General features: G+C 43.0%; 1 pseudogene; it reads left to right on the top strand.

Annotated features, from left to right (window-relative positions):
* The first annotated feature begins 239 nt into the window (after positions 1 to 239).
* The window catches only part of LOC129147177 (phosphatidylinositol 3-kinase regulatory subunit beta-like), a 34,520-nt pseudogene continuing 8,490 nt past the window's right edge, over positions 240 to 26,269 (top strand).

Here is a 26,269-nt window from a genome sequence, read left to right as displayed (position 1 = left end):
GGGACTGACATGTTCATGGCATGAACTTCCCGAAACTTCACTGATTCCAAATAGTAAACAGCCATCAATGTCAAAGAACAGAAAAAATCCTCTCCAACTAGAGGCCCTGGACTTGCAACACGACTGAAGAAAACACCATTTAAGGAGGAGCTAGAAAAACCGGAAGTGTGCGACCAGAGGATTGTGGGATTGTGGAGGACGCCTGGGCGCCCACGCTAGAACTGAGCCTGTTACTGCGCATGTACACAGTCAGCCCTGTAGTCCTCAGTCTGGCAGTATTTGGACGTGACTTCTGGCGGGAAATTATTGGTTTGTTACCTCGGTTTGAAGCGGAGGACAAGAGCCGCAAGTGTGACCAGCTCCAGGAGGAGTGCACACGCACCTCCCGGGAACTGCAGATGAAGCGCACCTCAATCGAAGCCTTCAATCAAGATCTTCGAAGAGCAGGGCCAGACTCAAGAGAAGTGCACAAGGAGTATCTGGAGCGCTTCCGGCTGAGGGCAATGAAAACGAGATGCAGAGGATCCTGCTGAACTCAGAACGGCTCCAGTCTCGCATCCCCGAGATGCACAAGAGCCGCCCGAAGCTGGGACAGGAGCTGCGGACACAGGCCTTGGACACCCGGAGATCGATGAGCGCATGCACAGCCTGAAGCCAGACCTCCTGCAGCGGCACAAGATCCGAGACCAGAACCTGGTATAGAACCTGGTATGGCTCACCCAGAAAGGCGCCCGGCAGAAGAAAATCAATGAGTGGGAATCACAAATGAGCCTGAAGACCAGAATGCACTGATGGAGGATGAGGATGACCTCCCCCACCATGAGGAACGAACCTGGTATGTGGGCAAGATCAACCGCACACAGGCTGAGGAAATGCTGGACGGCCCGCGGGATGGTACCTTCCTCATCCATGAGAGCAGCCAGCGGGGCTGCCATGCCTGCTCCGTGGTGGCGGCCGGGGATACCAAGCACTGTGTCATCTACCGCCCGGCCACTGGCTTGGGTTTTGCGGAGCCCTACAGCCTGTACGGGTCTCTGAAGGAGCTGGTGCTGCATCACCAGCACACCTCCGTGGTGCAACACAACAATGCCCTTACCGTCACACTGCACATCCCACCCGTGTGAGCCCGGCCCCTCTCCTCCTCCCCCCACCCCCAGCCTGCTGACTCATACAGACCAGGACTCCATCTTTCTGTCTGTCTCTCTTCTTTGTGAATCTTTCTCTGTCTCAATCTCTCTCTTGCTTTCTCTGAGTCTCTCTCTTCCTGTCACTCTTTCTATCCCCATCTCTGTCCTCTCTCTCTCTCTTAGTCTCTGTACCTCTAAGTCTCTGTCAGAGGAGCGTACCTCCTCTACCCCATGTCCCCTTTCCCCATGGGCCCTGCCCTCCCCTGGCTCTGGCTGCCCCCACCAGTTCCTACAGTCCCCCAAGCTCCCCCTGCCTGTACCTGCCATGTTTACAAAGGCCCCTGGGTGCTCAGCCCCAGCCTGGTGCCCTGATTTTTAAGCCATGGACCTGGGGTCAGGGCAGGAAGAAGGCAGGAAGGAAGTTCGCTGGGCCACTTCTAAGAACCTCAGCTGTGACATTTGGGGCTTGGCGGGTTCGCCCCACAGACCCAACTTCCCCTCCAAACCCTGAAGTGAAACCTGCACTGGTTACCTCCACATGGAGCTGCTTCCCAGAAACCCTTCTCCCTCAAAAGCAAAATGATTAAAAATAACCTCAAGAGCTGGGCCCTATCGGACCCCAGCCTTCCCAGGAGCCGAGGCTGCTGCAGGTCCTGCTGGGCCAGCCGAGATGCACCGCTGCCCACAGCACCTCCGCTCCATGCAGTTTCAAGGCTTCTCCTTGATCATGTTGGGCTCTGATTTTGTTTCCTCGACTGGAAACCCATTTTCTCCTCTTTTGGGACAAGAACCCCGGTTTTCTATGCTGCCATGGGCCCCCCTCCTGCCTGCCCAGCTCGGCTGGCAGGTGGGTTCTGTATGGTATGTTGATACTGATGTGGATATAAAACATTGAACTCAAAAAAAAAAAATTTTAAAAAGGAAAATGGGATAGTGATGAATAAGAAACTTGGGAGACAGTGAAAGGCAGTTTGCACAGACTGTTGAGAGCTCAGAATCAGAGTTTAACTGGGATAGAAATCCTACTAATAGCACCTGATGCCTGAAATCTGAGCACTCTACTTTTAGGTTTTCCAGTTCAAGTTTTTGGAGACTGCCTATTAAAACACTCCTGGTTGGAAAGTGTTTGTATAGAAGCCCATAAGTATTAAGTATTTGCTGTGTTTACCATGCTTAGCTCTCTGTAAAGAATATGGGATAATGTTAAATACCTCATGTTCTCAAGAAGCTTGACTTTTAAAATAAAAAATAAAGAAGAAATATAAATATTAAAAATAGAAAAAGAAGCTTGAGTTTTAGGGGCAAAATCAGGCAGCCAGGCAAGCGTTTAGGGGTGATCAGGCAGGCAGGCAGAGCGGTTAGGAGCTAGAAGTTCCAGATTGCGAGAGGGATGTCTGACTGCCTGTTTAGGCCCGATCTCCGGGATTGGGCCTAAACTGGCAATTGGACATCCCCTGAAAGGTCCCAGATTATGAGAGGGTGCAGGCTGAGCTGAGGGACCCCCCCCCTCTGTGCATGAATTTCGTGCATTGGGCCTCTAGTCCTATATAATAAAAAGCTAATATGCAAACTGTCCCCTCATCCGGGAGTTTGACCAGGAATTCAACCAGGGGGTGGGGCCAGCCAGCCAACTGTCCATGGCCCCTCCCTCGGCCGGCCCTGCCCCTGATCACCACCCCCTCATTAGGGTGGGCCAGCCAGACCCCACCTGTGCACAAATTCGTGCACCAGGCCTCTAGTATATATATATTTGTCTATTATTAGGTAGGATATTTGTCTATTATTAGGTAGGAGATATATATATATATATATATATATATATATATATATACACACACACACACACACACACACACACACACATATATATATATATATATATATATTTGTCTATTATTAGGTAGGATTATCCTACCTAATAATAGACAAATATGCAAATTGACCGTACCTTCGCTATGCCTGCGATTGGCCAGGAGGCGCAGGGGGGCGGGACTCGGGTGGCCGGGGTGGCCTATTGGGCCGGCGGGCCACTGAGCTCATGTTGCCAGCGGTGGCTCGAGCTCAGCGTCTGCGCCATGGCTGTGCTGCGGCACAGAAGGGGCCTCTGGGGCAGCGAGCTCACGTCCAGCAGGGCGGAGGCTTCTGAAAGGCCTGGTGCACCAGCGGACAGGCACCCAGCTCCCCCGAGATCGAAAGCAAAAGCGTGGGAGCTGGGTTCCTGTCCGCTCAGGCACCTGGCCTTTCAGAAGCCTCTGCCCCGCTGGAGGCTTCTGAAAGCCTTGCACCAGTGATCAAAAGCAAAAGCGTGGGAGCTGGGTGCCTGTCCGCTCAGGCACCCGGCCTTTCAGAAGCCTCCACCACGCCGGAGGCTTCTGAAAGGCCTGGTGCACCAGCGGACAGGCACCCATCTCCCCCCCTAAACGTGCATGATTCAATCATGCACTGGGCCTCTAGTATATACATAAAAGCCTAAGTGACCGGCTAGCCTGTAGCTATGACACACACTGACCACCAGAAGGCAGATGCTCAACACAGGAGCTGCCAAGCTGTGGTGAATTGGCAGTTTCGGTTCTTGGGTGACGCACCTGGAACCAGATAGGAGGGAGCTCGATTCCAGGGTGCATCACCCGAGAACCACCCTCTCACAATCTGGGACCCTTTGGGGGGTGTTAGAGAGCGGGTTTTGGCCTGATCCCCACAGGCCAGGCCGAGGGATCCCACCAGTGCACGAATCCTTGTACCAGGCCTCTAGTATCTTCATATAGCTAAATACATTCCTAAGGACTAAAGAGAACGAATTCTTTTAGTAGGGCAAATATGAGTTGTATCAATGCTGAAGTTCATTTTTACTTCTAGCATCTTGGTCCCTAATTTGTACGTATATGCTATGGTAGTCTTAAATTCTAGTTCAGAGATCAGTGAATAAAATTGCTTTTTTTTTTTTGCTTTTTTGCACATGAACTTTGTGGTTGCCTGATATTCACTTGTGTTTGCCTGATAGACACCCATTTATCTTTCAAAACCTACCTATTATATCACCTCCTCCAGGAAGCTCTCTGGTCTCTCCAGATAAAATAAATCCTGCCCTTCTCTGATCTATGTTTGTGCATTGTAGTTGAGTTTGTTTTCACCCTTGTCTATTGGCGTAAGCTGAGATCTACCTACTGGAGTCTAAGCCCATTGAGAAGAGTAAGGAGCACAGGTTCTTTAATCAGGCTGCTGCTTCCTACAGGTGGGACCTTGGATAAGTTATTCAACATAGGCTCTTTTACCTCCTTATTCTCATCTGTATAATGGGTATAATAATTGCATTTGTTCAAAAGGGATATTGAGAGAAATAAATGAGCATTAAACATTTGGTAAAATACACTGAAGTAAATTTATAACACTGGGTCTAGACTGCTAAAGTAACCCTAGATCCCTGAGTTCTAACAGGGTCCTTTCAGGTCCAGTGTTTAGGTATAAATTATTACCGATACTACAATCAGGACCAGAAGAAGAGGGGGGAGAACGGATAACTGGGCAGTGTAACAGCCTCTGAAGACCACCTCATTCTGACCCTGATTCATAATTCATGAAGATAAAGAAAACACAGGGCCCTGACCCAGTAGCTCAGTTGGTTAGAGTGTGGACCTGATAAGCCACGGTTGCAGGTGCGATCCCCAGTCAGAGCACATACGAGAAGCAACCAATGCAGGTGTAAATAAGTGGAACAACAAATTGATATTTTCTCTCTCTCTTTCTCTTTCGCTTGCCCTTCTTCTCTCTCTCTCTCTCACTCTCTCTCTCTAAAACTCAAGTTTAAAAAACCACAAAGAGGATCTAAATGTACCCAATTAATATTCATCTTTATAGATCTCATTTCTAGGTATTGTCTTTCTGTTCCTCTGAGCAGAAGGTTTACTTAAATCATCTCAATAAGCTCTATTCATCAAAAACCAAATAATAAGATGTTGGGACAATGGGAAATAAAATGAAGTGGCATAACCCATCCCTGAGGCTGAAGAGGCAACAAAATGGAATTACATAAGCCACCCCAAGTCCTCAATTTGAACTATGCATTCACTTTGAGACTTCTCATCTTCAACATGGGTGAGCTGAGGATTAGAGGAACAGAACAGATGGCATCTTGATAAATTAAATTAATACTCGGAAAATGAGGGAGTAGATATATTGTCTACAAAATTCAGAAAGATTTTCTAGTAGAATAAAGTGTACAGTATATTTTGAAGATATCTGAAGATTAATTTAAATGTTTGTGTCATCATCATTGTTTTAGCACATGGTAGGGCAAAAAAGAATCTTAAAAAATGGAAAGATATATTTTGGCATCTATTTACTGTGTCACAGTGCTACCAAATATTAAATTCAAAAGACAAATTTGGTTTGTAAATAATAAGCATGCTATTGTTTATCAAAGAAATTGTCTTTGTAGAATTATATAATTGGGATTTTTAAATTGGTTTTCAGAGAGAGATGAAGGGAGAGAGAGAGAAAAAAAAAAAAACCTTAATGTGAGAGAAACATTGATCAGCTGCCTCCTGCACACCCCCCAGCCGGGATCGAGCCTGAAACCTGGGCATGTGGCCTAACTAGGAATCAAATCAGCAACCTTTGGGTGCATGGGACAATGCCCAACCAACTGAGCCACACTGGCCAGGGCTATACTTGGAATTTTTAATAATAAATGTATACATAATAAAAATACAAATAGTACAAAAGGATATACTGTCTTCCTCCCAACTCCATTCCTCAATAGAAACATGATTACCAGTTTCTTACATAGCCTTTCTTTTCTTGTATATGCTTTTATATTCTGATAATTGCATTACAACTTGATAGAAATCAAGGTGTTTTCAATTTATTGAAATTTATTTTGCATATTTTTTAAAAAGTGACAAATAAAGCATTGAAGTTTAAAGAACTTACATGATTTGGGCAAAGTTGATGAGTGAATCAGCTAGGATTTGTTTGGTTTCAAGTAACTGAAAGAAAGCTGGTTAAAAAAAAAATTATCAGCTCATGGGTAGATCTGACAGCTTCAAACACAGCTTAAAGTATTGGCTATTCCTTCTCTCCCTTGCTGTTTTTGGCTCTGTTCTCCACAGGTTGCCTCCAGTTTTAGATGCCACGAAACAGTGGTCAGCAGCTCTAGCCCACATCCACCCAGTTTTAAATCTATCAAAATGAAAGCGCTGGTCTCTTCTTCACCTATTCAAAGAAAGTCTGAAGCTTAATTCTTACTGGTCCATATTGTCTCATACCCATCCCTGAACCAATCCCTGTGCTAAGAAGAATGTCCTTTCACCCTAAAAGCACTGCTCCCACAAAACACATGATCTAAGAGTGAGAGAAACTGTGTTGCCCAGAAACAACTAGGGTGTCATTATCAGAAGAAGGATGAATTGATGGCAGGCAGCTGGAAATCACAGAATTTCACATCACTTATCCAATTAGGAGAAAGACAGGAATAGGTATCTCTTGCTTTGTGGTAGAAACTGGTCATATCTAAAGCTAAGATTGGGGAAACTAGAGCCTCCTCTTATAATACCATGTAGTTGTTTATTTTCAAATCATGTTTCTTATTACAGGATAAGCCTCAGTTGAACAAAGGCTATAAGTTAGCCAGTGTAATGTTCCTGCTTTCTACAATTCTGACTTGAATTCAATAGTACAATAATTCAGATTTTGGCCACTTTCCAATTACTTTCAGAACTGTTCCCAGTAAATATATGGTGATAGCTTTATATTTTTCTCCCTCTCAGGAAATTCATTATTAGAATCCTTCTTAGCCCAAAAAACATGGACATATACACAAAACCCTAACTGAAATTAAAAATGATGAAAGAGTATAGTGACTTTCATCAAATTAGGGAAATAACAGTTAAGACTCAAGTAGAAGTATATGGAGGCAAAATGTCCCTTTTTAAATGAACATTTCAAGTGATATTTAAGAATGTTGTTCACACACACACACAAACAAAAAGCCCCACTATTCACTAATATTGAAATTATATTGCTTTTAACTCAATTCAGCAGAAGATTCAGGCAGAAATAGAGGTCACCTAGTCTAGTGCTGTGGTATGACAAAGCAGACCATTGGGAAGAGAATTAACTCAGGTGCTGGCTTAAAATGCTAATTGTTGGGCATGACCTAGCTCTAATGAGTTAATGATCTGCAGGTGGGATCTGAGAACCGCATATTAATTAGCCCAATTGGTGATGCTTATGCAGCCTAAACTTGGAAAAAATGAGAATGGTCAAAATTCTTTTATAAACAGGGCTACTGAAGTGCAGAAAGTGGAAATGATTTGCCAGTAAATGGCAGATCTGGTCAAACTCATGTGTCCTGAATGCCATACGCTGACCTCTTCTCTTGCTTTCCATCTTTTCTTTCATCCATATCTGAGGGGTCACTGAGAAGGTATCTGGCTGGCCAGATTCCCCAAGATGGTGTGAAATTCTATTAGAAAGATGTCTGGTGGGGAAATGATCATATCAATGACCTTTAACTGTACCTTAGAGAATTTATTTCCTGACCATTCAAAGCATCTGTCTGGTTTAATACTTAGTTGTTTTTTAAGCAAAATTGTCCAAGAGAAAGGGAGGGAGAGAGAGAGAGAGAGAGAGAGAGAGAGAGAGAGAGAGAGAGAGAGAGAAAGAGAGAGAGAGCGCCTCCCATACTCCCCAACTGGGGATTGAATCCGAATCCTAGGTATGTGCCCTTGTTCTAGGATAGGAGAGGGCTTCATCTCACCCAGTTGCTAGTGGAAGTGGGGTTCTTTGGGTATTTCTGGAATAAGTGTTTCTGGAGGCCCCCATAGAAGGATGAATTATAGTGGAAAGCTTTATTTCCATGGAATTACATCCCTCAGTTTCCAGTGTCCCATTTCCCTTAGTCCAGTATCCAGAGTTTTCTTTCCATGCTGGAGCCGGTTCCAGTCCAGCATCAGGCTGAATTAGTTTGTGTTTCCAGCTGCAGTCCATTAGTCCCTTGGGTGTGGGGTCTGCAGGGCCACATGGCTATGGAGGAAACAGAGCAGGAGCAAAACAAGAGAGCACCACAAGCCAAGAGCCAAGCACAGCAAGGAGCAACAAGAGAGCAAATTCCTTTGTTTAGGAGATGATGTATTCCCAAATTTCCCAGTGTTTGCAGTGGCCAATCCATAGTTTCCCAGGTGTGACTGACATTTAAGTGCCTTCCCTAGGTCACTCCAACTTTATTGGGCATGCAGTTATCTTTTCTCTGCAGATGGCAGAGGGGAGGTAAGTTAGGAAGCAACTTTAGTGGCCCAGAGATATACAATATATACTTACAATGGTTGCTTTGACCTAAGAGGCAACAGCAGAAGCGATGAGAAGTGATGGTAATTTGGATATAAACAAAGCCAAGAGGACTTACTGGAGGAATGAGAGTCCTGGGAGGCAGAGAATTAAAGAGTCCTCCAAGGTTTGACGTCTAACTGAAAGGGGTGAGCCTGGAGAACAATAAACACCTAGATCTGATAATGGATCAGTGTTCAAAACATATAAAGAATTCCTATGACAGGAAACACAGGTATACCTTTATATTTTCTTCTAAAACTTTTAAAGCATTGTTTTTCACTTCTAGGTCTTTAATAAAAGTTGTCAGCATTTCTCTTTATGGCTTGTGACTTTCAGGTTTGGTTTTCATATATCTCCAATGGAAGCAGCGGTACATATAGCAACCTAAGTCATATCTGGTAAGACAAGTTAAGTTGGTGAAATTCTGTGATAGGGCCCAAGATTTCAGTGTGAGACTTGATCACAGGGTCTCTTCTTGGGATCCTACAAACACTTGGAGCAAATTTGTCATATTATCAATGTTTGTGTTAATTTTGCCTTTTTGTTCTAATCTTTTATTAAAATCACTTGCTACTTAAAAACAAAAGTCTGCATCAGGAAGCATGAGTAGAAATTCTTATAACAAAAGGCAGTGAAGTGATTAGGAGAAAGAGCTCTGGAGTCAGAACAAACCTGCTGTGTGTTCTGGGCCAGTTACTTAGAAATCTCTGAGTTTTTGTTTTCTTGTTCATAAATTGGGGAAAAATTTAACTACTTGTAGATTTGGGAATGTGAGGAGCAGAGTGAAATCATGAGCTAATCTAGTGCTTTTTCTATAATAGGCACTTGAAATAATAGCTAATATAGTATTCAATAATATTTTCTTTATTATTAATAATATATTATTATCATCATGAATTGACTCCCATTTTGCACCAATTATTCTATGCACATAGTTTTATTTAATCCTCCCAACAACCATGCAAATGCTTGTTGTATACCAGGCTAAGCACTTTTCATGGTGTGTATGCTAGGAAGCATATTGTGTGCAAGCATTCACATTTGAGGGAACATAAATAAATCATTATTCACCGAGCCGAAGGTAAGTCTGAAGTAGCCAGGAGAAGGAATGGGTCCCCAGAACCTAGTGAGAACTGTCTAAGAGAGTCAGCTGGGAGCAACTGTGACCTTCCCTACAGGCCACCCAGAAGGGTGGAGCTGAAGAAATAATTATCCTGACCTCATGCCCCTCTTGCCCTCATGTCTCCCACTGACTCTAGAACAATCAGAGGATGAGGAAGTCCATCAATGTCCCTGTTGGTCAGCTTCCAGTCATGGAACAGGGAAGGAGGACTCAAGAACAAGTGCATATACAACTAATTATATATTTTTTGCACCAGCCCTAGGGATGTGTACCACTATTATCCCATTTTCACATAAGGAAACTGGAGTGAGAAAGGTTAAATCACTTGCTGACAGATGGCATGGGGTGAGGATGGGGTCTAGGTCTACACCAAGCATGTCAAGCTCAAAGGCTAACACGGGCCAAATAAATGCGGCATGAGGCCGGCTGGCCGCGAGTTTGACATGCTTGGTCACAGTCCTGATCATGTAGCTCAACGCAAATGAGATGCTCATGCCTCCCTCACAGTGAAGAGACTAAGTCCAGATAAACCAGGCAAAAAGCTGGACCAAGATCCAAAGAGAGAGCTAGGGTTCCTCAGTTCTGCCCGGCTTCCAATGCCTGGCTTCCAATGCCATGTTCCTCTGGGACGCCCCCATGTGAGCAACTGACAGCGACTCACAGGAGGCAATACTAGGGATTTTTCCTCATAATAATGAAGTGGAGAAGTGAGGGCACCAATAGTACTAACTGAAGTGCTCCACTGGCTGTCACCTGAAGGGAGGGAGCAGTCATCCTTAGAAATGAGGTCTTCACAGTGACATGGACAACGCTCGGAGGAGCCGGTGTTTGCAGACCAGCATTTTGCAAACTCCCAGAGATCACTAGATATGTCCTGAGGGTTTGCATGGTTTGGAGATTTTGGGAGTATCTGCACTCATTGATTTTTAAAGGCCATAATATAATTAGAAAAAGTTAATTAAAAACAGAATAGTCTGAGGACTTGCAGCTTTTATCAGGACACTTTCAAGGTATGTGGCCACTTCTCCTAACCATTTTTGGCTTAAACAGGGGCTTTACAGGTACACAGCTTTATTTGTTTTTGTTTTCTTTCCACTTAATTTATACTCTTATTAGACAGGATAAAGTTAGGAAGCATTTAAAAAGCAAGAAATTAATGATCATGAAAATGAGGGTAACTCTACAATTTCCCTTCCATTTGGCACTTTCTAGATTCATACATTGATTAATTTGATCAGAATTGTGTCTACTGCCCCATCTTCCATTGCTCGGTAAAGGCAAGTCAATAGTGATTATACTAAATTTGGCTTTTGATTTATTGGAGGTAATAATAACTACCCATATGACGGGTTATATGCCGAGAAACATTGCAAGTAGAAGCCCTGAAATATTCTATTAACTTTTCATTTGGAAACAAAACAGTAAAACATTAAAAATAAACTTAATCAGTTAACTGCCACACATCCAAAACGGAAACCATCCCCACACGCCACGATATTTTGGATTTAATTAAAAAATCAATTTGCAATGAATATTATAAAAATAAATACATTACTCACAATTTGGGTGTCCTTGAATATTTTCAGCTGAAAGTTCTCACGAAAAATGATTTAAAAGTTGGTCAGGGCTGCCACTTAGGGAAAACATTTTTTTTTATTCGACGCGCGTGGTATGTGGAAGGTCCACCACTTGCGTGTACAGATGCTTATGGCGTACAATGGGTTAAAAAAATCCAAGCATTCCAAACAATCAAGTCATGAAGCCGTTTTTAAAAATCTATTTTCATGCTATAACACCTGTTAAAAACCAATCCCTATTTTATGTAACCCTCAAACTAAATAAAATATAATGTCCTTTTAAAATGTATTTTTATTCCAGAATTAATTCAAAGTACATTAACTGGAGTGGGGTTTCTTTAAAGGAGAAATGTTGGCATTTCTCTTTACATAGAAAATGATTACTATTGATGATTATTTAAAATTTTGTTTTATAATACACTACAGGTTGAAATGTTTATTAAATAAAATTTCTTCTCTATGATATGCCATGAATGAAATAATGAAGTTATTCATTAACCTGACAAGAGGATTCACGAAACATTGCTGTGTGTAAGAGACATGTGTTGCTAGGAAATCCAGCATCATTTTCTCTTCTTCTGGCAATGTCACCAGGACTCTCCTTCGGGAACTTCCTCTCCCAACCACAGGCCCATATAGTGAAGCTGACCTGACTTCCTGCCCTGTTGACGGGCACCTTGAAGCAGATCAAGAAAATAAAAATCTAGAACCACCCACACTAGGCTAATGACTTTTACTGGAACCAGGAGAATAAAGAAGCCCTCTTTTGGCTGGAGCCACTGAGCTGGAAGGACCTAGGCTGGGATTATCTTAGCACTGCATGGTAAGAGTGAGCCTGAGAAGAAGCAACACCCAGGAAAGCAGAGCCAAGTGACAGAGACAGATTCTTGATGACGTGAGTGAGCCCCTAGATGCAGCTGCTACTGAACTCAGTTGGATTTCGCTCCTAGACTTCTCAATTACATCAAGCAATCACTTGATAGATGACCTTGAGTAAACCACTTTATTTTTCTGGACTTCAATATCCTCATCTATAAAATAAAAAGTCATTACACTAGATGGCTGCCTAAGATCGCTTTCAAATCTTACATCTTTTGATATTGTGATTGACCATGCATTAGTGATTTCATTGATAGAATTCTTATATTGACCTGGTTTCAATTAACAATATAAATGGTGCTGACCATTTCAGTCCTCTTCATAGATTTAAAACAAAAAAGGTGATTTGTACAGTAGTTATAATTGTAGGGGCCTGGAGAGGTCATCTAATCTTCCTCCTCAGTCTCTGATCTAAATCGAAAAACATGCAAATGTTGTTTTATACACAGTATTTTCATTTTGATGGAGCTCAAGGTCAAATGTCTGAATTAACGTGATCAAAGGTGCTATTTATAGCTAATATTATAGCCTAAATATTCCTGCCACCATTTCAATGGGGAACCCTGGCAGTTATCCATTTTAATCTTACATGTATTTGATGAAATTCTTCTTGTACAATTTAGCAAATGCAGAGAAAAATCCCCTTTATGTAATCCTTCATAGTTTCATAATTCTTTGATGGACAGCATCTTTATCCCCTGCTAATTATTTTCCCTATAAGGCAGGGTATTGAATTTCCCAGAAGATGTTTTACAGCTAGGGGAGCTTTTGAAAATATATAATATTTTGACCTTTTGAGATAAGAGATTTGTTGTAAAACTAGTCCTTTTTATTACTAGGGTGTCATTCAAAATAAAAGAATGCGTTTAGACATGTTGCAGCAATTTACTTGCTATTACTCAAATCTAACCCTCTAATTAGAAAGAGAAATATGAAGCCTCATCAGTGCATAATTTAACAAACTCAATGTCATGAAATTATCATATTTTATTCTTGCCTAGCACCAAAATTTGTGGGCACAGAGAAAAAGTGTTCACTTCTAAATTGTAAGATATGGCTTTTAACAAAAGAGTACTTGAAAGGCAAGAGTACAGGTTCAGGATAATCAAAGGTTTTGGACAAGTTCCAAAAGGCAGATTTTAAAAAGTGATTCAATCTTCAGATCCCATCTGCTTTGGGATGCAGTGAGAAAGGCATGAAGTCATTAAGGAAGAGAAAACTGTGAAAACCAGGACTTTTGAAAGTCCTGATGGAAATGAAAATGGAGTAGTAGGGGTTCCAGGAAGAATTCTCAAGGGAATTAGGATTTCTTTTTTATTTTTTAAATATATTTTATTGATTTTTTACAGAGAAAGAGAGAGAGTTAGAAACATCGATCAGCTGCCTCCTTCATACCCCCTTACTGGGGATGTGCCTGCAACCAAGGTACATGCCCTTGACAAGAATCAAACCTGGGACCTTTCAGTCTACAGGCCGAGGCTCTATCCACTGAGCCAAACCAGTTCGGGCGGGAATTAGGATTTCACCTTCAGGTAAAGAAACACAAGTCCATGAAAATGTCAGAGATCTCTGTCCACTGGAATTCAAGTTTAGCCATATTACAGTAGGTTAGAGGTTTCACCTACCAACCCTAAAATTATATTAGTGTGACAAAATCAAGGTTATTTCTTATTCACATCACAACCCCTTCTACTTGGTCATTTCCTTTTGTGGCTCCACCATTCTCCAGGCCCTCGGGGTCCTCTGCATTCAGGCCAGCAGTGGGAAAAGAAGACTTAGGAAAAGCACACCCATATCTTAACCCCTTTGACTTAGAAAGGACACAAATCACTTCTCTTCACACGCCATTGACCAGCATTCACTCATATGTCTACATCCAGGTGAAAAGGAGGCTGGAAAATATAAGCTAACTGTGTGCCAGGAGAAAAGGGAAAAGGTTTTGATGAAATTTTCATTGTTTTTGCCACACTGCCTCACCCCTCTCTCCCTCCTTCTATCGTCTTCGCAGAAGCAATATTACAAAACAGTTAAAAATGCAGAGTTAAGTACGCTCTAGAGTCAGAATACCAGGATTCAGATGTAAGCTCTGCTCTTAGTAGCTGTGTGATCTTGGGAAATTATGTAAACTGTCTGTGTTTACTCTTCTGTAAAACAGGAATAATGAAAGTACTTACTCATAGTATCATTTTAAATATCAAATAAATTAATGCCTGTAAAAACTTGGAATGTGCCTAGAGCTGTTACTTCTCAGTATCTATACCAGGCAGACTTCTGGATTGCAACAGAAACAATTTTGCTTATTTAAGCAAAAAAAAAAAAAAAAGAAAGAAAGAAAGAAAGAAAGAAAGAAAGAAAGAAAGAAAGAAAAGAAAAGAAAAGAAAGAAAAAAAGCTTATGAGGAGAGTAGGAAGGCTGAAGAACCAGGCTGAGAAAACAAGCTGAAAGCAAAGCAAGCAACCTCTGGAGGCCAGGCCTTGGGAATCAGAGTGGTTTCCCAGCGGGAGCAGATCTCTTCCTCTCCCTCCCCCTAACCCCCCTCCACAGGCCACCTCTGCTGCTGAGAGGATTTCCTCCAAACCCACCGCACCCTGCAGCACTTAAATTCCAAGTGCTACAAGAAACTGTCTTAATAGCCAAGGTGAAGTCCGATGCTTGTCCTTGAACTTGCCAGAATGGAGATAAAGGAAATTTGGCTCCACTTGTTCTCCGTTTCCCAAGAATGCAACTCAATGGCACATTTCTAAGAGGAGAAATAGCTTTAATGATTGGATTAAACGATTGGATGATTAGATTTTAATGTTAGGATTCTGGACAATAACAGAAACAACAAAAAGATAAATGTATATCATTTGTCCCATCTTCTCTTCTATTCACCCACCCACTTATCTATCCATCCATTCAGCCATCTATCCATCCACCCATCCCTCCATATACTCAGTCAGCCAGTCAGCCACCAGCTACTCAGCCAGTCAGATTCCCATTTAGCCAGACACCCATCCACCCACTTACTCACCCATCCTCCCATTTAATCATCTCTGTTCACCTATCCAGCCAGCCAGCCATCTACCCATCTATTCAGGCATAGATATATATTTCATAAACACACATCACCAGATTTCAGTCACGATCTTTATATCCAAGTGCCCATAAAAAAAATGAATCTTTCAGAGGAAGCTTTTATAGACCTAGTTCTCCCCAAGGCTTATGTCTCCCTGAGCAGTAGATGAAAAATATTGAAGCTTGCAAAGAATTGACTTGAAAGAATTAGGACCCCTGCCTAAATGCCTAATGTGGTATAAGATGACTCCAGCCCCAGGGTGAATGGAATCTTATGTTTCATAAAGCAAGATATTTGTATGATTCAGGACAAAATGACCACGGTCAAATCTTAAATTCAAGATTCATCTAAAGCAAGAATGTTTCTTTCAGAGTCAGATCCAAAATTTGCATCAAAGGCAAAGAGTGCATATGAATTCTATTTAAAATTATCTTTATAGACTGGATTAGGGTTGAAACTAATACCAAATTTCTATTCTACCTGAGATGCATTTAATGTTTTGAGCAGAGTTTACAGCTTTTTTCTGAACTAATAACCTCATTTAATTTACAATTTCTATGTTAGAATTGACGTAGTCAAAATAAAGAAAAACTGATGCTATTTTCTTCAATGAAATTCTAAATTAGCTCTTGGGATCTCTAGCTATGACAAGCTCCACAAAAGATTCTGTATTTTAAGGGAGTTAACAGTCTTGGCATTTTAATGCCATGTTTTTGAGAAATTAAAATTCAGTCACTGAAATGTGCTGTGATGCTATTGTAATAGATACCTTCTTGTGTTCGCCTCCTCCCATCCCCCCACTTCGTTAATGCCAAGATATTTATGTAAATCAGCTCTTTTAGTCCTCACAACAACCTGTGACATAGGTATTATAGTTTCCATTGTATATTTGGGAAATTGAGATTATAACATTAAATAGCTTTTCCAACTTCACATGCCTATGAATGATGAAACTGGAAATCAAATCCAGTAGTCTGATTCCAGAACCCATGTTCAACCATTGTATAGCTTGCAGATCCATGGATCTGTCTCATTCAGGTTGGCTCATTGGCAGCTATGCTTAGTATATGTGACCCCACCATCTTGATTACTATTATTAAGGTTAGATACCTCATTCAAGAAGGACTAACTGGGAGTTGTTCTGGAAATCTGGAATTGAGATCAAGAGAATCCTATTTATTCTATGTTAGCTTCAAAAAATAGAAGGGACATAATCTTAGAAGTACTGGGTGGAATATTTCCACATGATGTGGGGCTGAGTAGCAGAAAAACTTGGCGACAGAGGCCAGAAGAGTTAAGAGGATGTGCCAAGAGAAATTTTGCTTATTTCTTAAAATACTTTAGAATTTATTGAAACATCACTTGGTAAAACATGGGTGTAATGGTAGCCTCACCAGTAACAGCAATGTTGTAGACACTCCTTCCCAGATTTTTGGAAATATAATTATTTCAGTATTTAAGAAAATCTGTAGAATCCTTAAATTAGACAATTCTCCTGGAACATGTACCTGTTATTTGCTTCACTATTATGCTTGTAATTGACATTTTTAGCACTTTATTTAACTTATGTTAGCAGTCCCAAAGGCATCTTAATCTGTAGTTTGTTATTCTGAATAAAGCATTGCTAATTAACTCATTTCCGGTTAGGACTCTCTCATAAAATAAAGTGCCCCTTTTCTTTATTATAGAACTCTGTAAATGGCTTCCTAATCTTTATAAATTTTGTTTAACTATTATAAACATTATGTCAGATAATTATTACTCATGTTCTCTTCGTCTTTTCAGTAGTTCAAATCCCTCATAAGCCCATTGCATTTTTTCCTTTGAGTTCTGGAATTGCCCCTGCATCTGTACAGTGTATTTCCCAATGTGTGTAACGTAGCTGGAATGGCGGTCTGTTGCTTGCAACCCAAGTGCCTAACTCTGTAAGAAGCATGGCAGGGATCCAGTGTTTATTAAAAGCTTACTACCTGTGAGGCCATTTACATAAGTTTACCAATTTAATTCATCTGAGGTCCCTGAGAGTATCAAGTTCAAAGCACTTAAGTGATTTAAAGAAGTCGAGTTTCAGCTCTGGTCTCCTGGACTCTAGAGCCAAGCTCTTTCTCCTACATCATACTGTAATCTACCTCAGAATTTAGAGAAAAAAGAAAAGGAAGAAAAAACTGAGAAATATTGCTCAAAACCAGAATTTTCTGAATAATGAGGGTACAGATAAAATATGGTGACTGCTGTTTGCTTCTAAAACGTATCACCATGCCCTCTAAAGCATTGAGGAGTAAGTGCCTATTTCTTTACGATCCTGTGTACCTGGTGACTGTCACAACTTGTGCAAATCAGAACAGAGCCTACCTTTTTGAAACATGTAGGCGTTAAGCGAGAAATGGAGAAAGAGTGAAGAAGAGAAGGCAGGACCTGCAGAACTGCAGCGCATATCCAGTTGTACATTTATACTGCTCACAAGGTACTGACTCTGACCAAATGAAAAAAAGCAAGTTCATTGTCAGGGAGGCAGGGATCTCACTACAGAAACCCAGGAGAGTGGGCCCCAGAGAGGCAAGAGGGGAAGCCAAAGCAAGGAGACCTGGGCAGTGGCCTGCGCACATCTTCCCACCAATGCTCCGTCTGTCCAGGTGGTCTGACTGCTCTCTGTTCTATCTTGGTGCCTTTTGGCCCTGCTCTCACTGCCAACTAGCTGGCTTGCCCACCCTACCTCATAGGTTCCGTTACTCGTGGCGTCTGCTTTCTAGTGCCTTCTGCATACTGACAGCTCCTAGCCACTTCTGTTCGTCAGGATCCCAGATGCTCCACTTCGTACCTTTCGACTTGACCCGAGACCCTTAGCAATGCAGTGGGCTCCATGCTTCCCAACGCAAAGTCCCAGGCCAGAGGTTGATGCCTGAGCTCACCTTTACTTTCGAAGTTGTGTTTGTTTGTGGGTGTTTTTTTCCAGGCCCTCTCCTACAGAGCTGCCTAGTCCATGGATCTCTAGCTGTGCCCATCCCTGGTCCATACAACTCTGGGGAGTGGGGGGAGAGGAGGGAGCAGTGGAGCAAGGAGACACACTGTAGAAATTGCCATGGCTAAGGCTGCCCCTGACCAGGGGCAGTGGTGGGAAAGAGTGTGGCAGCACCAGAAAGGGGTGCTTAGCCTGGGTTTGGCCTGAAGTCTCTCCGTGTATTAATAAAACAACAGGTGGCATGTGCCAGCCCTTAATATGTGGTTGGAACTATTCTGAATGGCTATGTACACGGTCCTATGTACTGCTAATAATAATTTTATGAAGCAGGGCCCCATTTTGAAGTATTGTCCCATTTTAGAGATGGAGAAACTGAGACACAAACAGCTTACACTCTTGACCCCTACATAGATTAGGAGTTATTAGGAGATGTGCCATTTAGAAAATGAAACAGGGAAGTTATTTCTTGTCTTTGGTTTCTGATCCCTGATGAGTCTTGGGTATTTTTCAAGCACCTAAACAAACAAGCAAAAAGCCAAGGATGGAGGGTGTCCCACCGTAAAAATGACATGGCAGTGCCCTCAGCATGACAGTCAGGCTCCAAACCAAGTACCTGACCCAGCGATAGTCTGCAGAAGGGTCATCTTTCCAAAAAGAGTTTGGGAAAGTGGACTCAGCTGAGCAATGGAGGTGTAGGTAGACCAGGACACTCAGGTCTCCCTCCTCCACCTGGATTGTTAAAAGGGTGCAGGGAAGGCCAATTCTGCTCCCACCTGACCGCAGGATGTGATGTATTCTCCTCCTCCAAGAAGACTTCCCAGATATTGCAGGATCTCTCCTGCCTTGGAACGCTCATTTCCCTTATTTGGGGGCCAACACCCGAATACCATCCACAAAATAGGAAAAGAAGAAATAATTGTGGGTCCAACGTCTGAGCCACTCTGTGGCGGGTTTCCCTGTGGCAGCAGCAGGGGCACAGCTGAAATATCAGCACTAGCAGTTGGGTCAGATGCCCAAAGCCAAAGTGGCCATGCGTCTGGGGCTCTTTGCAGTCCTCCCCGCGGTGGCTGCTGTGTTCTCTTCTTTCTGGTGCTCGGATCCCTCTCCTGTCTCTTTGGAGGGTGGGCCAGGTCCTGGTTCTGAAGAGGCTGGGGGAGCTTCGTGGCCAGGTCCACATGCACTGAGCCATCAGCGGGAAGGGAGGGCAAACAGCCAGGACACAAGCTGCCAAGTGAACGGGAAGGAAACCGAACACCATAAGGAGACCGCGGCGCCCACTGTGCATTTGGCAGCTTCCCCTGACGCAAACTGGGAGCTAGGGAGCTGGCCTTCCTCTCAGCCTCAGCAAGTGCCTCTGTGCAAAGGGGGTCGTCTCCCAGCCTCTTGAACACAGGCTGGTGATGGCTTGATATGAAGAAATGTGCGATTATGTGCAAAATCATCCCTCGTTCTGTCTTTCCCTGCCCAAGTAGTTCCTATTCTATTTCTACCAGCTGCAATTCATCAGCCGGGAGAATGCCTAAGAGGTGCTTTTGTCTTTCTCTCAAACTTTAGAGTATTTTTTTTTTTTTTGCCCTAACTGGTTTGGCTCAGTGGATAGAGTGACAGCCTGCCGACTGAAGGGTCCCAGGTTCAATTCCGGTCAAGGGCATGTACCTTGGTTGCAGGCACATTCCCAGTAGGGAGTGTGCAGGAGGCAGCTGAATAGATGTTTCTCTCTCATTGATGTTTCTAATTCTTTATCCCTCTCCCTTCCTCTCTGTAAAAAATCAATAAAATATGTTTTTTAAAAACTTTAGAGCATTTTTAAATGTATTTGTACGCATGTGTTTTCAAGGAACCAATGCCCTGCAGAAGCAGAGTCACATATTTTCACGACTATGTTGCATACCCGTCTATCAGCTATAGAACCAGAAAATGTAGACTTAAATCTTGACATTGTGTGTGTGTGCGTGTGCATGCACATGTGTGCGTGCGTGTTTTATTAATATCAAATCTCTTTCTGAGCCAGAGAATGTCCGTCTTTTAGAAAAGAACCACTGAGCTCCAATAAAATTTTTGTTATTGGTCTTGTTTTTGTTTTATTTTTAATAGATAGCCCAGTGTTATTCTCTTTGGAGGATTTTTTTTTAAATAGACACCTATACACCTATATATATTTTCTTCACTTCATCCAAGGTTTCTGAGCATTGCACATGTGATGCTTTGGGCTGGAAACTGTTTGAGGGATGGTCCTGTGCATTGTTAGGTATTTAATAGCACCTCGAACTCTGTCTACTAGATGTCAGCTCAACTCCTCCTCTCTCTCCCCTGCCTGTGACAACCAAAAATATCTCCAGGCATTGCCAAATATTCCCAAGGGGGCAAAAGCACCCTTGGTTGAGGACCCCTGACCTAGAGTAAAGGCACAGGGCTTGTACACAGTAGGCACTCAATATGTAGACTTAATTGTGAATAAGCAAAATAGTATTTCCCACTGAGGAAAAGGCATAGCATCTAAACTTGGCTCTTTTGGCTAATATAGCCTGGTCATCACTTCCTTGTCAACTTGGATCTCAAACCATGCACTCCCTCCTCTCTGCTCCGGCAGCACACCCTTCCGCCAAGCTCATGCCTCTGGGTGCAATGGCCTTCCCTCACCTTGTACACTCACTCCTGTTTGTCCCTTAGAGTTCAATTGAGTGACACTTCCTCAGGAAAATGACAGGGAGGTCTTCCCTTCCTGGATTTCAGCCCTTATTACAGCTACTCTCCTACCTTATTATAGGTCTCTCCTCCTTCACTCTTGTTGAAAGTTTACATTTGTCCGTGGATTTTTGATAATGGTCTCTCTGCCCCGCCTGGCTGTAAGCTTCCCCAGGGCAGGGACCAGGGCCAGGGCAATCTTGCCCTTAGATTCCCACTTTGACACCATTGTTGCCCAGCACCCAGCCCAGATCTTGGATCACCTTGAGGTGTAAGGAATTTGAATAAATGATTATATGATTGAATGACCCTAAGAACTGTTTCCTAACAGACTGACAATTGCAAATATCTTACTTCCTTGTTCCTGTCAGCAAAGAGATTTTAATTCAAATAGATGCTGATTCCCTTTTATTTTAAAGCTGTCTTTTTATTTTAAAATCTTGACTTAGGTTAATCCATTCAGTTGCAAGAATTTGCACATGACAATATGGATTAGGACAGTGCTTCTCTAACTTTAGCATCAGCACACCCGGAGGGCTTGTGGAAACAGACCAAATTGCTGAGCCCCACATTCATGGTTTCTATCAGCAGGTTGGGGGCAGAGCCTGAGAATTTGCATTTCTAACAAGTTCCCAGTTGATGCTAATAATGCTGCTTGGAGTACCACATTCTGAGAACTACTATCCTAAAACAAGCAGATCCATAGAAAGCTGGTGGGAGTTTGGGCTTATTTTAGTGGTGGGTTTTCTGAAAAAAACTATTCTAATAATTATTTTATAGGAAACTGGGATATCAAATGATGAAGTGAAGGACCATGACTACATAGCTAGCTAGTAAGCAGTAGGGTCAAGAAACAGATTCTTCCCTCCCCCTACCCCTTTTACAAATTATTTTTATTTTTCAATTAGAGTTAACATATCCTATCTAATAAAAGAGTAATATGCAAATTGACCATACCTCCGCTACACCCACAAGCCACACCCATCAACCAATCAGGAGCAAGTATGCAAATTAACCCAACCAAGATGGCTGTGTCCACGGAGCGAGCAGGAGGCTTGGGTTTCCGGGCAGTGGAGGAAGCCAAGCTTCCTGCACACTCTGGCCAGCCCAGGCCTCTGCTGAAGGCTACAAAGTTTCAATTATAGAAGATAAATAAATCTCAACAAAAATGGCTGTGGCCACGAAGTGAGCAGGAAGTTTGGGTTTCCCCAGTGATGGAGGAAGCCAAGTTCCTGGCCTGCCCTGGCCTCCGCTGAAGGCTACAAAGTTTCAACTATAGAAGACAAATAAATCCCAGATACCAGGGCCTCCTCTTGGGTCACGAGGGGGCATGGCCGGCCTGCAAACCACCACAGGCCCCTCGCCCAGGCTGCCCCATGCCCGAAGGGAACCCCCACCCTGATCTGGGACACCCTTCGGGACAAGCCAACTGGCCCCCACCCGTGCACCAGACCTCTATCCTATCTAATAAAATATGCATTTAGAGATTAATATGCAAAGTGACCATCACTCCAATACAGAAGATGGCTGCCCCCATGTGGTCAAAGATGGCTGCCCCCATGTGGACACAAGATGGCCAGCAGGGGAGGGCAGTTGGGAGGGACCAGGCCTGCAAGGGAGGGCAGTTGGGGGTGACCCAGGCCTGCAGAGGAGGGCAGCTGGGGGCAATCGGGCTGGCAGGGGAGCAGTTAGGCATCAATCAGGCTGGCAGGGGAGTGGTTAGGGAGTGATCAGGCTGGCAGGCAGAAGCAATTAGGGGCAATCAGGAAGGCAGGCAGGTGAGCAGTTGGGAGCCAGCAGTCCTGGATTGTGAGAGGGATGTCCAACTGCCAGTTTCGGCCTGATCCCAGAGGGGTCCCAGATTGGAGAGGTTGCAGGCTGGGCTGAGGGATACACCCTCCATGCACAAATTTCATGCACTAGGCCTCTAGTAATATTATATTAGTTTCAGGTGTACACTGTAGTGATTAGACATTATACACTGAGTGGCCAGATTATTATGATCTCTGAACACATAATAATCTGGCCACTCAGTATATATATTAGAGGCCTAGTGCATGAATTCGTGCATGGGTGGGTTCCGGCCAGCCTGGCCAGGGGGTGGGGACATGGGCGATTGGCCGGCCTGCCTGCTGGTCGAACTCCTGGCCGAGGGGACAATTTGCATATTAGCCTTTTATTATATAGGATATACACTGAATGGCCAGATTATTATGTGTTTAGAGATCATAATAATCTGGCCACTCAGTGTATAAAATACTAGTGATCATCCCGATAAATTTCATACCCATCTCACATCATGCATAGTTATTAGGATATTATTGACTATATTCCCTATGCTGTACTTTATATTTCATGACTATTCTGCTACTACCAATTTGTACTTCTTAATCTCTTCACCTTTTCATCCACACCCCCCAAGCACTCTCCCATCTGGAAACCATCAAAATGTTCTCTGTATCTGTTTGTTCATTTTGTTTAGATTCAATTGTTGATAGATATGTATTTATTGCCATTTTATTGTTCATATTTTTATCTTTTTTATTCTTCTTAAAGAAGACCCTTTAATATTCCATGGAATACTGGTTTGGTGGTGATGAACTCCTTTAGCTTTTTCTTGCCTGGGAAGCTCTTTATATGTCCTTCAATTCTAAATGATAGCTTTGTTGGGTATAGTAATCTTGGTTATAGGTCCTTATTTTTCATCACTGTGAATATTTCTTGCCAATCCCTTCTGGCTTGCAAAGTTTCTGTTGAGAAATCAGCTGACAGTCTTATGAGAACTCCCGTGTAGGTAACCAGCTGCTTTTCTCTTATTGCTTTTAAGACTTTCTTTTTGTCTTTAACCTTTTATGCTTAATTATGATGTAGCTTGGTGTGGGCCTCTTTAGGTTCATCTTGTTTGGGACTCTGCACTTTCTGAATTGTGTGTCTATTGTCTTCACCAGTTTTGAGAAGTTTTCTGTTATTATTTTTTCAAACACATTTTCAATTTCTTGCTCTCTCTTCTTCTTCTTTCAGCACCCCCATTATGCAAATATTGGTATGATTGAAGTTGTCCCAGAGGTTCCTTACACTAAACTCATTTTTTTCTTTTCACTGCTCTGATTGTGTGTTTTCTGCTTCCTTATATTCCAAATGTGGATTTGATTCTTGGCTATATCTACTCTAATGCTGATTCCCAGTAAATTATTCTTCATTTCAGTTAATGTATCCTTCATTTCTGACTCTTTTGTGTGTGTGTGTGTGTGTGTGTGTGTGTGTGTGTGTGTGTGTGGTTTTCATGTCTTTCTTTTTATGCTGTTTAAGTTCTTACTAAGTTCATTGAGCATCCTTATAACCATTGTTTTGAATTCTGCATCTATTAGATTGCTTGTCTCCATTTTGTTTAGCTCTTTTTCTGGAGTTTTTTCTGTTCTTTCATTTGGGACATATTCCTTTGTCTCCTCATTTTGGCAGCCTCCCTGTGTTTGTTTCTATGTATTAGTGGGAGATTCTATGTCTCCCAGGCTTGGCTTATGTATTAGGTGTCCTGTAGGAGTGGCTGCCACCACCATTGGAAGATCACCTGTACAGGATTCAGGACTTACTTCAGTGGGGCTCTGGTGCCCACTGAGCCTACCCTTGAGTGTGTCACTTGTGGAGGTGTTTAGGTGGTGCTTCCATGTGGTCTGAAGCTATCCACCAGGTGTGGCCTTCCAGGAGGCACAGACCAAGGTCAGCCACTGCCTGTGTTCTACCTAGGGCCTCCAAGCATAAGCAACAAAGTGATCTATAAATGGATGCTACTTGTGGTGGGCTTGGAGATGCCCAAGAGAGGGAAAACTTTGAACCAAGGCTTGCTGCCTCTAGTGCCAGGCTGGGACCACTTAGTGAGAGATACAGGGCATGCCGAGTCTAGATGCTGCTTATTTGAGAGATTTTAGGAAAGTCTGAACCATGAGCCAAGACAGGCCATTCAAATGGAAAAGCCACTGGAAACAGCTTGGGTGGGGTTGGGTCTTGGAATCACCAGGGTGGGGCAAACAGTGATAGCCAGGTTGATGGAAATTCAGATATGGCACTGCTGCCAGGTCTGTGCAGGGAGGGTTCAGCAAAGGAATAACAGCCCCTGCCAGCACTTTTGTGCCTCCAGCCCTGGCCCTGATGCCAGATAATTCAGTTCCTCCCTGTATGTCCCTGTGCCCTTCATGCTGCTCCCCAGTACTGGAATGAGTCTGAATAGATCTGTGAGTGGGCCCTTTAAGAGGAACGCCAGCAGTCTCTGTCTCACTCAGTCACAATCCCCATGGGTTTTTAGAGCCAGAAGTTGTGGGGACTTCTCTTCCTGGCACTTGAACCCTTGGCTGGGAGGCCTGGTGTGGGGCTGGGAGCCCTCACTTCTCAGGGGGGACTTCTGTAGTCAAGATATCCCTCCCAATTTATATCAGCCACACGTGGATGTGGGACCAGCCTATCCTGAGTCTCCACCCCTCCTACCAGTCTTAATGTGGCTTCTTTTATATATCCTTAGTTGTAGGACTTCCGTTCAGCTAGATTTCAGGTGGTTCTGAATGATGGTTGTTGTGTAGTTTACCTGTAATTTTGATGTGGTCCAGATCCATTTCTGATTGTAAAGCCTGCACATGCCCATGTGGCTCTTAGTTGCCTAATGGTGAGAATTGCTGGAGGCAGTTGTTAAATATATAGGTGAGTTTTTTGGTGAAGCAGGTTTGGGAAATACCGCACCAGCTTTACCTCCCACCTCCCACTCTGAGTTGCAGCTTCGTGGCTGGGGCTTCCCACGACTCCATCTTCTCCCCCAACCACCTCCAGGCTGTGCTGTCACTCAACTGTGATACAAACCAACCTACTTGGTACTTCTTCAGCTGGGATCTCTCCAGAGCTAAGCAATTATGCAAAGGTGCAAGGTAAAAAATGCCTTTTAAATTTATTTTTGAGAATCAAGCTTTATTCCTTGGTAAGCAACTTAAAACATGAAAAAACAGAGGTATTGTAGATATGTGAGAGTAATTGTGCGTGTGTGCACGTATTTAAGATGAATTAATTATTCTTCATCATACAGCCCTTCTTTTCTGCTGCTGGGGTAATATTTGTGCTCTTAGGGCAATTTGGTGACAAGTTTAAAATGACTTCTGGCTCAGTACATGAGAAGACTATCATCACTTCCAGGGAAACAGAAAGGACACCCAAGGAGAATTCACTATTGGGTTTGAAGGTCCCTTTCATTCCTGAAAAGCATATATTAAGGCGAGTCAGTCAGAGTTCAGTAGCCCTCTTATCTGCAGTTTCATTTTCTGCAGTTTCAATTACTAGCCATCAACCTTGGTCTGAAAATATTAAATGGAAAAATCCAGAAATAAATAATTCATGTGTGTTTTTTAAATTGATTTTTTGAAAGAGAGAGAGGAAAGGAGAGAGAGAGAGAGAGAGAGAGAGATTTGTTGATGCACCTATCGATGCACTCCTGGTTGATTCTTGTATGCACCTTAACTGGGGATTGAACCCACAACCCTGTCACATCAGAACGATGCT

This window comes from Eptesicus fuscus, chromosome 18 (genome assembly GCF_027574615.1).
Source record: "Eptesicus fuscus isolate TK198812 chromosome 18, DD_ASM_mEF_20220401, whole genome shotgun sequence".
Classification (NCBI taxonomy): domain Eukaryota; kingdom Metazoa; phylum Chordata; class Mammalia; order Chiroptera; family Vespertilionidae; genus Eptesicus; species Eptesicus fuscus.
The sequence above is the reverse complement of the archived record's forward strand: the minus strand, read 5'-3'. Positions and strand labels throughout refer to the sequence as shown.